Source organism: Lutra lutra, chromosome 5 (assembly GCF_902655055.1).
Source record: "Lutra lutra chromosome 5, mLutLut1.2, whole genome shotgun sequence".
Lineage (NCBI taxonomy): Eukaryota > Metazoa > Chordata > Mammalia > Carnivora > Mustelidae > Lutra > Lutra lutra.
The window spans coordinates 112,327,501-112,342,170 of NC_062282.1; the positions used below are offsets into that span (position 1 = coordinate 112,327,501).

General features: G+C 33.7%; 1 pseudogene; it reads right to left on the reverse strand.

The window, feature by feature from the left end:
* Nucleotides 1-394: 394 nt before the first annotated feature.
* LOC125101187 (centrosome-associated protein 350-like) lies at nt 395-5,503 on the reverse strand (annotated as a pseudogene).
* Nucleotides 5,504-14,670: the final 9,167 nt, after the last annotated feature.

The window sequence follows — 14,670 nt, forward strand, 5'->3', positions numbered from 1 at the left end:
CTGCTGCTGTTTTAAAGCAATTTTGTTGTAGGCTCCTACTCTTATTTAGTGGAAAACACTCAAAGGAAAGTACTTGGCAAAAGCATGTCACTGAATTACTTCCTGTTAGAGTTGTAGCTTCAAAACCATCATAATAACCCTTACAATTTAGTCTTTTTAACCCTGGAAACTACAGATTGTGGAACTCTCAGTCAATTTTGATTGCAGGTCAGAAGTAGAAAGCAACTTTTAGGACAGAATTAGTGTCATCTATTTCTACCTCTATTCTTTCTTGTAAGACTCAGAAAACACCAAGAAGTACCAATATTCTGATTTTTTTTCTTCCATTTCTCCCTCTTTATAACCTGTCATCATATGACATGCCTTTTTTTTTTTTAAGCGCTCAGTGTTCAGTTTATTTGCAAGATGTCACACAATTAGTATTCTCCTGTTTCTCAGTGATCTGATTCAGAACATCAATAGTATCTCTGATCAAGGTCTCAAAAATCCTGTCAGCTAGCTTTATCTTCACACACAATTCATCCTCATCATAGTGCACCCACTGTGCCTCCTCTTCATGGAGCTCCTAGACCAGGATATGATCCACCCAATCTCTTTTCTTTCTTCCAGATTTCATCATTTTCTGGCAATCTGTTTTGTGATTTGGTTCCTTTTTAAGACTAAACAACTTGAGTACTTCTGTGGCTGTGAAGTTCTTGATTTCATCAAGGTTATTTGGGTTTTTCACTCGTTGGAAGTAACTGGAGTTGATTCTACATGGCTTCATCCAGACAGGTTGATTTAAGTTGGGACACTCTGCAAATATTTCCTAAAAAAATACCTTTTGTTAAGTCAAAAACCACTTGTTTGTAGACCCTTTCACTAGTGCTTTCTAGATCTAGACCCTTACTAGCACAGCCAAGCAGTTTTGTAATAAGAATGCTAATGACCTAATTCTTTCCATTTCCAAAGTTCTTCTGCTGCATTATGGGTAAGAATTTCTACTTCTTCTGTAGTATGTGAGACTGCCAATAGTGTTTCACATGGCTTCTGAGGAGCTCTTTTAGGTTCTGCCATTAAAGGTACAATTGTTTCTTCTGCCTTATTTTTGGGGATCTTGTGAGAAGAGTTCAAACCAAAATCTTCATCAACCAGTCTTGATCATCTCCTTACACACTCAGGAACCCCCGGCTGATCTCAAGTTCAGCAAGTCTCTTCACAAGTTCTTCCTGCCTACTGGCACCACATACTGGCCTCTCAGGTCTGGGGCATATATCTGGTGAAGAAATCTCTTCTTTTTCATCTTCCAATTCAAACCTTAAGAAGCAAGCTGGAACACTTGATGAATGTTCCTCAAGATTTGGGAATAGGACTTGGGTTGGTACTTTTTTTTGATCATCATCAAGAAGCTCCTGATTGCTAAATTGGATTTTTTCATTCCTAGATTTTTTGATTTCTTGTAGTTGATTGACCGTGTCCTTCACAAAGACTATTAGTAAAGTGTTTGTCAGTAAGCTGACTTTTTCTAGCTGTTGCTTTGACTTTTTCCCCTCACTTTGTGATGACCTCAACTGAGCTTCCAAGTGGTTCTTTTCTCTCATTAAAAGATCCAGAAGCAGAGTAGAAAGCTTTTCTGACACCTCGGGATATAGATTCTCTTCCTTTTCTGTAAGCTGCTGTTTCTTCTTAACTCTTCAGAAAAGTTATTATCTAAAATATTGCCTTCTACAGCAATGGAAACACTTTCTATGGCAGCAGAAACAAGGTCTTTGTTTTCCTTTGAACATATCAGTGAATCCACCAAAGACTGCTGGTGAACATGGGTTTCAGGTACCTCAGAAATGTCCTGAATGTTGTCTGTTTCTATTTTAAGGCTTCTATCAAGTGAGGCTTCTATATCATGCATACGAGAGAGGTCTCATAAAAATATTCAACTGCATCCTTTTCTTTGTCAGACTTTGAGTCCACTATATCTTTCTGTTCTTGATTATGGAATTGATACTGTCCATCTGAGTAAGACTCTTCATCTTCATTTATGTGTACATAGTCCTCAAAGTTTTCTGGAATGTGAGATACTTTCTGAGGAAGAGCAAAAATACCATGCTTTTCTTTGCACACAGAATATACAATGCTATCATAGGTTCCATTTTTATTTCCTTCAGCTTTATCCAACTCCACTCCAGCCCAAAATCCTTTAGCAAAACTAGTCACACCTTTGAATGGAAGAGTTTCTGGCCGAACATTGCCAGTCAACACCCTATCACCAATATGTAAATCATGTAACTCATCTACCACAGAAACTGAAACCAAGGAATAGGATTCTGTAATTCCCTGTTCATGCTCTACATCACTGAGCTCCTTACTTTTCATAAGCTCAGAAGGGTACTTGAGTTCAAACAGCCCCTCCGAGTGGACACTCCTATGAACAGAAAGGCTTTTCTCACTGAGGCACTCACTGATTTCATCACCACTGCCAAAGCTAATGGCTCTACTTGTAGAGTTTCTGGTTGGCTGTGATTTGTCTTTGCAACACTGAGTCTTTCCTGAGTGACAACAAAGATGACACCTGGAAGTCATCTTTGTACAATTCAGCTGAAATATCTTTCTTAAAAGAAGACACTTCAAAATCCTCAGAGTATGAGAGCAAAAACATGTTCTGACAAAGGCAAGTCTATTTCCTTTATATTCTTTACTTCTTGAATGTCTTTTTCTGATTGGATGTTTAGACTATGATCCATATCTGGATCTGACTCTTTCTCTTTCAATTCCTTTCTATGAAGATTTTCAATGGCTAATCTAACCAAGTCTTTCTGAACATTTACAGAATCTAAAGGAAGATCTTTCCTTGAAAGAATTTCAGATGAATCTCCCTCTTTCAGGTATAGTTTCAGTAAGACATCAGAAGACAGCAGGAAGGCAGTAAGACATCCCAGAAGCACTTGTCTCAACTTCTGTATAGATTTGGAGATGTTGAGAACCCATAAAATTCCTGCTGGAAATTTAGACCATCACCTGCTAATTCATTCAATTATCTTCATGATCAATATCAATCACCACAGTAAAAACATTATCAGCAATTTTCCTGCTTGCTAATTTGACTAGAAAGAAAAAGCCATTAAACTATTCCATTCAAATCCAAAAATACTGCTATTGGAAATTTGCCAATAGCAAATGATAATATTTAAAATATTATTTTATAATAATATTTTAATATTATATTTAATATATAAATGTAAAAGTTATATATTAATATATAATTATATAAATATTAAATATTGATATTTAAATATTAAATAATATTTAAAATTATATCTTAATAGAAAATACCATTAAGGTATTCAAATTCCATTGTAAATTGGAATACCATTTAGTTTCATGGCTGATTAAAATATCTTCCACAAAGATATCCATAGGAAATTAGGGCCTAGTTTGATAAATATACTTTTACTATATTTTATTTTGATGTTATATTTCAGTTGTTTTATACATTCATATTCATGATGAATATAGTACAAAGCAATCAAGAGATTTGCATTTGGTAGTCTTGCAAAAGGCAGATATTTTAAATATTTCTCTAACCTAATTAATTTTCCAAAATAGGTCATTTTGGTTTACTTTAAGGTTAGATTATAAATATTCAGTAATTTACATAAAAGTAATATCTAGTTGCTGTTTTATTGTAGATGTATATATATATTTTTTTCTTTTCAAGGACATTTCTATCGTATTTTATTTTTAGTATTTTTTATCATACTAAATGTAGCTGTGTATCTTTTTTTTTCTCCTGTATTAAAGTTCTGTTTTCTTAAAGCTTTTTCTCTTTGCTTGTATCTTTAGATTTGACTTAATCTCAGTTGAATACATTCCAATTCTTGCCAGAAATCCAGTGGGGGGAAAAATTGCTTCTCTTTTGCGTGTCTCATTCCACAGAGTCTGAGAGTTTCATAAAGTCAGTGCTCAGTAAATACCTACTGCATGAGAGAATGAATAAATGAATGGACTGATTTTCTGGAAATTCATCCTAGTATCCTGTATTAATAGTGAATCTTTCTTATTTAGTTCATATTAAGAGACAGAAACCATAATTTTACTCACTATTCTGTGTCTACATAGAAAAAGAGGAGCAGAAAAATTATCTTGAAATTTTTCTCAGCAACAGTCCTATTTGTGTTTTCTTCTGTTTTGTAATAGTAATGGAAAAGTCAAAATTTTTCAGTATATAAAGCAAATAGATTGTCTCATCATAGCACAATTTTCATCACTTAAGGATGGAAACTTGCATTTACATATTCATACTAGAATAAATTTAAATATTGCCTTACATTAAAGAATATTACCACTGTTAGGAATATTACTTCAATTATCAATTTATTTAAAGTAGTTTGAGATAGTAACCACATATATTTTGTTGATCAAACTTCAAAGAGAGCTTTATGAGAATATCTACTTTCTAATGTAAAATAAGCAAAATTTGCGACTTTTATTTCCAGTTGAGTATTTATTGTCAAATTGTAATGAATATTACCAGTCCCAAAAATGATTTTATTATAATGGATAATGTAATTTGTCAATTTATTTGTTGAAAGATTTAATATAAAGATAACATTTAATATAAAGATATCATTCACATGTTCCATAAATTTCATTTTAAATTGAGTGTCTTCCTGCTTTAGCATTAATACTATTAACAAAACAGGAAATTAGGAAGTGTGTTATGAAGCAACTCAAGCTTTTTACACTATGTAATTGCTTCTGTCGTTATGTAGGTGATATATTAAAGTCCAAGGTTACTGAAGGATGATATTTTACCATTACACCGAAGGAAATATTTCAGTGGAGGAATAAATGAGGAAGGGGCTTAAGGCTATATAGAAATCTGATTTAGTATAATTGAGCAACTATTAAAAGTGTATTTTAACATAATACCTGGTATATAAGTGCAACTCAAAAAATAATTGACTTTTTAAAAAACACATTTAATACAAGTATTTAAATAATTTCATTTTTCCTAATGTATACTATTTCCAATACAAGAAGGATGAGGGCATTTAGTCTCTTTAGTGGACCAATAACTTTGACACTTGACTCTGTTTTTTCATTTACCTAGAGTTTCTTTGTCATTTTTGGTAAATTCTCAATGTAATTGATAACCCACCAAAACATTAGCCCATGATTTTATGTTATTTCTTTTTATTAAAAAAAGAAGAAAAAAACCTTCAGTTACATTTATCTCCACCCTTCCACTGCAACACCTAGGATGTATTATTACCCTAAAGTATTTCTTCTTGGATATATTATAATTCAACATCACCTTTATGGAAGCAAGTTCTTCATCATTTCTTACATTTAAATGCTGTTACTTTTATTTCATCAAGGCCAGTTTCTTAGTCTTGCCATTTACTCATATATAAACTCCCTTCTGACTCTACTCTTTTTTATATCCAGGCTCTAATCCTTCCCTTCTGATCTTACCTTGCTTACTCTTTCCTTTCCTCCCTCCATCTCTTTCTTCTTCCTTTATCATTCCTTCCTGTCAGTATAACTTTCTTCCTTCATTTATTCAAAAAATATATAAATACAGTTACCCTCGATATAAAAACAGTTTAATTTTTTGTTCTGCCTGAGCTCTTTTCCTAAAATTTAGACATAACAGTGATATACTCAGGAAAACACAGTATAACATAACTTTAATAACATCACTTTTTTGTGTGTTCTCAAATTGTCTTTATAAACTAACAAAACTGATTTTAATTTTGTTCAGAGTTTAATAAAATTCAAACCATTTCTAAATAGTCAATGTCTGAATAAACTAATTTTCGCATTCATCTTGCCAAATGTTTAGATAATTTTAGGTGCATGAAAATAGAATTTCAGTAAAGCCCTGCTTTTTAGTATGGGAAAGTGAAGACTAATTCTGCCCTATTCAAGGTATTCACATATTCACAGGAATATGCTGTGAAAAGTCCCTACTTATTCTGAAGCTTACGGTTATGATAGATACATATGTTGACAAAAATATGTATATCCTCAGAGTGAATATGAGCTTACCTTATAACCATTTCTACAGTTGCTTTAAGTCTTGCCCATAATTGTGGCAAGTCAGCAGACCCAGCCACTGTTGTGTGTGACCTCTGGGGCAGGTACATGGATTAAGAAAGCAAAGCTTTCAGTTGCAATGATGCTGCCCTGTTCTTGCTCTAGGTGGAAGCCATCTTCTTGTAGATGTTACTTTAAAGAATCTCCCCTTGGGGTGCCTGTGTGGCTCAGTAGGCTAGTATCTGACTCTTAGTTTCAGCTCAGGTCACGATCTTGGCAGCAGGCTCTGTGCTTAGTGGAAGTCTGCTTGAGATTCTCTCTCTCCCTCTCCATTTGCCCCTCCCCCATTTGTGCTTGCTCTCGCTCTCTAAAATAAATTAATTAATTTTAAAAAAAGAATCCTTTTATTTGTCTGTGTCTATTGATATCTTTTGTCATTTTCTAGCCTAGCAGTAGTCAGTGTACAAATAAAGTTATTTGGAATGCATGTGTGAATTTACTAAGAAAACTAATTTAGATTTTTAAAGGAAACCAAGTACATATTTTTATTTTCCACTTCTTTCCAAATGAAAGGAAAATGCTTTATTTCATCATTGAAAATTTGTCAAACTATTCTTTTTCACATTTAGAATTATTTTTTCTTAAAGCAAATTATTAGTGTATTACTTAAATTTTCAAATTCCAGAATCAGATAAATTAGCTCAAATTCCAATGCTACCATTACAACCTGTGTAATCTTGGGCATTCTACTCTGAACATCAGTTTCCTCATTCATAAAATAGAATGACAATAACATTTATTTCACAAATTATAATGAAGTGTAAGTGGCAAATAATCAGTGTTCAGCTAATGTTAACTATCAAAATTATCATCATTATTATTAGTGCAATGATAGTAAATGAAAAATAGTATTAATCTCAATTGTTTAACAAATCCTTTGGCTTAACTCTAAAGTCTTCTAAGTGTGAGTATGAGGTTGTGCTTATACAGATATGTTTAAATAAATAATTTACTTTTTTTTTATTTGGTAAGACCATTTGAAAAAATACTTAATTAACATAAATATTAAAACAGACAACATGAACCACACACAGATCAATAAAATTAGTATGAGTGTTGGCAAATCTCTAAATTTCCAGAGTATCTTATATAAAGAATTCAAAGTTTGAACAAATGAAACAACCACTAGAAATATCCTCAGGAATTTTATATTATCTATAGAAAGCATAGAAAACTAACTCTTTTTCTGTTTTCTGTTTTTTTAGATTACCCTCTAAAAACTGACTGAAATGCAATTGGAAAATAAATCAACATCACAAAATAGAGCAATTCAAAATGCACAAAAATATTTATGAAGCAAATATATATTTTCATAGATGCATTTCTTTAAGTCTTTTCAAATTCTATCTCAATTTTATATTATATTTGTAATTATTTTTATAATGCAGCTATTTCAAAGGTACCATATCATGTGTTTCCAAAATTTTTTTCTCAATATAACAAAGGGAAAACCTTTTAGAAGAGAAAGTAGAAATCGTAGATTATCCTGGAATATACACACAATGAAAAGTAATCATGTATAATCAGCATTGTCCTCCTAAACATGACATACTGAGAACAATAGCTCTTAGTAGCATCACCCATATCAGAATCACAATTTTAGGCATTAATCCCCAGGACACACATCACATTCCCAAAATCAAATCTCTGGAACTGATATTCTGCATCTATTATAAGCACCCCAAGTAATTTTTATGCATATAAAAATTAAGAACTACTAACCGAGTCAATTCAACAAAGTTCCAAATGCATCTGTTCTGCATGATTTTATCATATTACACAAATTCTGATCTGATCTGCATCCAGAGATTTCAGAAAAATGGAGAGGTGCTTAAAAGACCTGTACAAAAATTCCAATTTTGGAGTATACAATTAGTCCAACTTGTCATCTGTCGGCAAAGTAACTGATTCATTATATAATGAGGTATCATTAATAGGGGACTTACTATGTCTCATATACTGTGTGATAAGTACTTGCTCATTTTTATTTCACAACTCTATAAACTAAGCATTGTCATCCCATTTTAAAGATGAGAAAAATGAGAATAGTGAAATTAAATACCTTGCCCAAAGTATTTCACTTACTGAAGGACAGATTATGGATCTTAACCCATGCTGGTTTGGTTTCAAAGACTATACTTTTGTCTACTACATAATAATGCCAGCACACCTCCATAGCACCCACTACTGCCAGATAGGCCCATGCAAATACTCATCAATATACCTGTACTAACTTTGTGGAAGCATGCTTTTAATCATGCCTTATAACATGGTCTTATGGGCACCTGGGTGGCTCAGTGGGTTAAAGCCTCTGCCTTCAGCTCAGGTCGTGATCCCAGGGTTCTGGGATCGAGCCCCGTATCGGGCTCTCTGCTCAGTGGGGAGCCTGCTTCCTCCTCTCTCTCTCTCTCTGCCTGCCTCTCCACCTACTTGTGATCTCTCTCTCTCTGTCAAATAAATAAAATCTTAAAAAAAAAATAACATGGTCTTATTATAAAATTATACTTTTTATTACTTAGCAATTTTTAAAACATGTTTACTTACAATGTCTTCTTGGATCCTCAAAACATACATATACTATCTTCTTGGATCCTCAAAATGTCATAAGACAAAGCATATTGTTTTTGTCATCTGCAAATAGAGAAATTGAGACTTAGTTATCTTACTTTGTCCTAGAGGCCAGAAATGGAGTGGTGTGGAACAGGGATTGATGAAGAATGTGGTATTTATAGCTTGTGGTATTTCTTCTTATCACCATACTGACTCCTTAGAAGACAAGAATTTCCCTAGTATCCACCTTAATGCAACTGTTTATATAGAAAGAACAGGTTAAAGAAATCTATGGTAAAAATTTGACCTACTGATAGCAAATTGAGAGGTGACTTGCAATAATAATACTGATTTTCCAGTGTTATAAAATATATAAACATTTCTCGGTGTTTTAAAAACAAAGCTTCTATTTTTCCCACTCTCTTTATATTGCCAGAAAGTGAAAACAGCTACTACCTAACATGACTCTCTACTATTAAGGTTGTATTTTATGAGCAAAGATTAGTTCCTATAATAGACTCATAAAGTTACAATCTCTTCTTCACGTATTAAATCCTTTAATATTGTACTTTACAAAGAGAAAAGTAAAATCCTAGCCGCATCTAGCTAAATCCACTCATCCATTTGACACATTTTTATTAAGTGTCCAAAATGAAGGAGGACCTAGGTGTGTTAGCTGCTAGGAATGCATAGATGATGAAGTCACTCCCTTGATTAGCATTTACTTTCTTCTACTTAGGATTCCAGTGACTCCTAACTTAATAGGCATTTTTGGAGAGGAGATATCTGAAGTGAAGTTAAGTACTTTTCAAGTTGACATCTATTCTATTTTAAACCTTCTAAGTCTTCAGTGGACTCATGCATCACTTACTCACAACAGAGATATAAAATTGCCTGGGAATGACTATTTCTCCTACACATTCATGCATTAAATTTATTTATTTCAATATGAAAATAAAATTGACAAGAACCTTGACATGTTGATACATTCAAAACTATCTTGTTGTGGTTATTTGCATTAATTTCGTTGTCTAGGTGAGTTACCTCCACTAATTAAGTGCTTTCCAGTGCCCTATTAGCTATGTTTCAGTGTCACAGTAAACGGAGTTATCCTGAGGAAATTGTATTATAAATGCTATCTTGGTGGACTCCTAGTCTTCTATCTACTCCCTAGGTATTGTACGCATATCTTATACACAGTCGTCTCTCCAAAAACATACACTGAAGAATCTTTGGTCTCAATAAAGATGTACAGTATACATAACGGTTTGTTATTGATTATATCCATGAGGAGAGTCTAACCAGAAGATAGAAACTGTACAATAATTTGAACAAGAAAAGTTTAATATAAAGAATTACTAACTATAACAGGGAATTGGGAAATAGAGGATTGGCGAGGAAGGAGAAAAAGAACTCTAAAGAACACAGGAGTAAAAGATGTTGGGGTGTCTGGGTGGCTCACTCAGTTAGGCATCTGCCTTCAGCTCAGGTCATGATCCTAGAATCTCAGGATCAAGCCCCACATCAGGCTCCCTGCTCAGCAGAGAGTCTGCATCTCCCTCTGCCCCTCACTCCTCTCTCTTACTCTCTCTCACTCTTTCTCTCAAATAAATAAATAAAATATTTTTTAAAAAGAAAAGAGGAGCTACCCCTAGGGCTGAGATGGAAATGTTCAATCCCCATGCTGGACATTTAAAAGGCCTGAGTTCCAGATATCCTTGGACAGTAAATAGCTGTAACTCTGGGTAGTGGAGACATTCACTGAGGCTACTGTAGGGCCCCAGAGCAGGCTGCCCAAGGTGGCCCACTTTGGCATAAAGAGTGTTTTCAGTTAAAAGTATTCAAAACTCAACACAGGAAAAGTTATCTGCCTCCCCCACAATTGCATAAATTTACAATGGAAAGGAGAGCCTGTAATAAGAAGAGAGCTATTAACAGAGACTTCCCTTTACCTATGGAACTTATGTGCATATTAGAGCAACCTTGTTCTCCCAAGCATCTCCTTTCACCTTCTTGCTAATGAGCTCTCTCCCTTTTGTATCCTCAAGCTCCTACCCCTCTCCTTAGCTCATATAAGATACTTGTGGCCTCATTGTTTTTGGAATTTCATGTCTATGTGGATTCCCCATGTGTACATCTTTTAATTTTCATTTCTCCTGTTAACCTGTCTTATGTCACTTGATTCTAAGTCCAGCTAGAAAGACCATAGGGCAGAAAGAAGGTCTTCCTTCTCAGTACTACCAAGCTGCCTGAGAGGGGGCTAGGCAGGCCATTTAAAGGAAGTACCAGTCTACCTGACTCTGTTCAGCTAGGTGCTGTAGCAGCCTAGTCTTACAGAGGCACGCTGTGTTGCAAGTGCTGGACACTAAAGATATCACATACACACGCTAAAATCCTGCCTATAGAAACACAATGGGCCCCAGAAGAGAATCCCTTTGTTTTCCAGGGTCCCTCCTGTACACTCTACTGACAAAGCTTAGTCTCATGACAGCTGGCAAGGGAGAAATAGTTAGAGGGTCCAACTCCAGGATCACAGAAAAGCCAGTCCAACATGGATTCTGAAGTTCAGAGGCTAAATTCATAACTGGCACATTGATACAAATAGTATCATTTTTTAAATTTCTGAGTTAACTCAATTTTAATGCATTTTGATGATGTCTTAAGTAACTTAATGAACAGCATCCATCAAGTAAGGTGAGAGAAATAAGAACATGGTAGAAGAACAGCCTGTTTGTAAAACTTATGAGACTAATAGTACTAGATGATGCCTAGTAAGAATTCAAAAATTTACATAAAATATAATGATGTGTGTCAGGGAACTATTAATATGAACAAATTCTTTTAAGTTGGTTAGGCCAGGAAAATCATGGACAACAATCAAACACACACACACACACACACACACACACACACACGCATCTGTGCATTTTAACATTAATGAATTAAAAACTGAATTTCATGTATGAATGAAGATCTGTTAGTAAAAAATTAAACTAAACGATCATTACACATAGAAAATGTAACATCAGGGAATCATTCAAACTTTTTGTGGAGTAGGAAATTGTAACAGCAAATTATCAGTTCACATCAAGTCATTTGCATCTGCTTTAAATTTAAATATAAACATTCTTTTTGAAATGGATTTATATCTACTCAAGTTTAAAACACAAATATTTTAGGGACGCCTGAGTGGCTCAGGGGGTTTAGCATCTGACTTAGGCTCATTTCAGGATCCCAGGATCCTGGGATCAAGGCTGCTTGCAGCTGGGAATCTGCTTCTCCCTCTCCTTTTGTCCCTTCCTCCCTCCACTCCCTCTATCCTGCTCATGCTCTCTCTCTCAAATAAATAAATAAAATCTTTTTAAAAAATAAATAAATAAGAAGCACATACTTTGATGTTTGACTAATCCATAATATTTTTAATTTTATGCTATTAAAATTTGTGTCAGTAAGTCCTTGAGTGAATGATTTAAAGTAACTTAAAAAGATAACATTCTCCAAAATTACTTGTTATTGAGAAAAAAATAATACCCAAGAAAAATTAGATATGCAAATTTCTATATTGGGCTTTTAATCCTCATAAATAATATATTGTACATAAAATGCTGTATTCATCATTCTATTTTCATTTTAAATATTTAAACTTAAATATATAACTTACAAAAGTTCTGCAGAAAACTACATTTCCTCATATCCTTAAGTTCACTCTGCTATTTTTAAGGTTTGAGATAAAATAGAGATTTTTTTTAAAAAGAAAGCACAAGTCAGCACCTTAATAAAATTTCAGTGTCCTATTGCAGTTCTAAGAAATATTTTGTGACTAAAGATTGTATTCTCAACTCAATGTCCACTCCATTTTTTTTAATCTCGTTTTGAGGTTAAAGATACAGCCATCTCTGAAGACAATCAGGAGTACAGTTGCTCAAATCAGACTACCTGGATTTGACTCCTATTAGTACTAGTCTCTGTATGACCCTGGGCCATACTTAACTCCCACCAAGTACCCTACTGTCCTTTTGTGGATGACAGAGATAATAACTACCCCAGAGGGTCATTACCTGTATTAAGTGAGGTAATATACATGTAAGAATCTATGCAGAGTGCTTCACATACATTTAGTACTTAATGTATATTTATAGTTAATATGATAATGATGAAAATATAAAACCTCATTGAATGGGAACATAGAATTTAGAAAAATATATTGCAGTTATTAAAAGCAAACACCAAAAAACAAAATCATATAGGCACCTGGAATTAAGGGGTTTCATGTTGATAAATATTTCTCAATAATATTGATTATGGGAAGAAGAGATACCAGTCATACTGCTGTTTATTTGGTTCTTTTTGTTGTTTTAAAGTCATTTGATTTGTCAGGACCTAGAAATGAAAATATGGACATAATGCATACTAATTTTATATCCACACAATCAGGTTTTTAAAATATATTTCATTTATTTGTCAGAGACAGAGAGGGCAGGAGAGTGAACATAAGCCAGGGGGGAGCTGCAGGGAGGGAGAAGCAGGCTCCCCGCTGAGCGAAGAGCCTGATACTGGGACTCAGGATCTGAGCTGCAGGCAGCTGCTTAACCAACTGAGCCACCCAGGCATCCCCACACAACCAGTTTTAAAGTATATTTTTTGGTGAACGGAAGAATAAGACAAAGCAAAATATTCCTAAAAGGAACTAGGTAGGCCATAAGAAAATTTAATTTGCATTATGTTTACTTCTAAAACAGAAGATGTAAAAACTTCAAAAACTAATACCTTAGAAACTGAGTAAAATTTTCAATCAAAATCTTAGAAGGAACCATATGCATGAGAGCTCATATGCTTCCTGTGCCTGGAATCAATAAAAGTGGAAGGATACATATGAAATATAATCACTTTCAGTCGATCTGGTAATGGAAAGCATATTTATAATCAGATAAGCTATCAGGTGAAGATTTCCTCTGTGATGATGTTCACCATAGGAACGCATCAGCTAGGTCCCTCCTTATGCTATTTAAATTTTAACTGAATATTTTAAATCTTTTATATATAATTGTTCCAGGGTCATCTATTCTGAAACTGAAATTCCCTTTATTTTGCATTCCTTGTTCAGCATCACCTGAGGAAATTAATAATAACTAATTCCCTGTGATAATTAAATATTCTTTTTATTCTATTACTTAATTTTTAAAGTTAGCAAGTATTTATTTCTTGCCCCTATATCAGCATAAGTTTCCCTTATAACCTTTGTGTTATACCTAATGCAAAAGGAATTGCTCTAAGAAGAAATACTTCCTTTCACACAGTTTCTATCCTCTGAATCTGAAATTAATAGTATTGTTTAAGACTAAGAAAATGACCAGGCCGTTTACATTCATCAAGTGCATAGGTCTGGTATTTAGAGATGATATTCTCTTGCACAACTGTACTTATTAAAAACACACTTATAAATATTTGGCAGTCATATCTACCCTCATGGTCACCACTAAAATAATGATAATAAGAATATTATTAATAAAATGATTACAATAATATTATTAATAATAAAGTTGCTGTTTAGTGACAGGGTGATTTTTTAACATGCTTATTAACCTCCCTATGTTTTCTTACTCACATACTCACATACAGTAGATTGACATCTACTACACAAAGTAGATTGACATCTCACAAGTGTTTATGAATCATAAGAGCATAAAATATTTTGTTTATGATTACCATGTTCTATGAAGATTCACCAAGAAAATGGAGATATATTTCTGTCTTTCAATTTCATTGTCAGTATGCATTTTTCTTACTCTATTGGCCTCAACCTAAGTGCATCTCTTAGCAGTTTGTTCAATCAACAGAGGTTCAATGAATTTTCTGTGCATAAGACACTGTGAGAGGTGCTGAGAAAATAATGCTGCCAACACATAAGACATTTCCTTTCTACCTAGTTTTCAAATGAAAACAAATTTAAAACAATGCAAATGTTTTCAAAATGGCATTAAAAAATGATGACCATATAATTTAAGACTATTGGGGATTTGCTCTGGGCTTGGTTAGTTATGACAA